Here is a 555-nt window from a genome sequence, read left to right on the forward strand (position 1 = left end):
TATACCAAGAATGAATTTAGCTGTGCCCAGCACCTTCATCTTGAACGATTTCTTGAGAGCTTCCTTCACATCATCAATTTCCTTGTTCGTCTTGGCGGCAATAATCATAATGTCGACGTAGAGACACACGTAGACATATTTGCCGTTCTCAACCTTGACGTAAACGCACTGATCCGCTCCGCTACTTCGAAATCCCATGGCCAGGAATACCGCATGAATCGTCTTGTTCCATGCACTCGCAGCCTGTCTGAGACCGTAGATCGCCTTGTCCAGCTTGCACATCATGTTGGTGGCGTTGGCAATATCATGTGGTACTTCCATGTAGACCTCTTCCTTAAGGTTACTGTTTAGAAACGCCGTGTCGACATCCAGCTGCTCCGTCACGTATCCCATCGCAACCACCACAGCCAGCACGACCCTAGTGGAATTCATGTTCGCCACGGGTGAGTATGTCTCAAAGATGTCGACACCGAACTTCTGCTTGAAGCCTTTAGCGGCGAGTCGAGCCTTGTAACGCACAACCTGTCCGAGTTCATTGCGCTTCTTCGCGAAAAC

This window comes from Plasmopara halstedii (assembly GCF_900000015.1).
Source record: "Plasmopara halstedii genome assembly, contig: Scaffold_525, whole genome shotgun sequence".
Lineage (NCBI taxonomy): Eukaryota > Oomycota > Peronosporomycetes > Peronosporales > Peronosporaceae > Plasmopara > Plasmopara halstedii.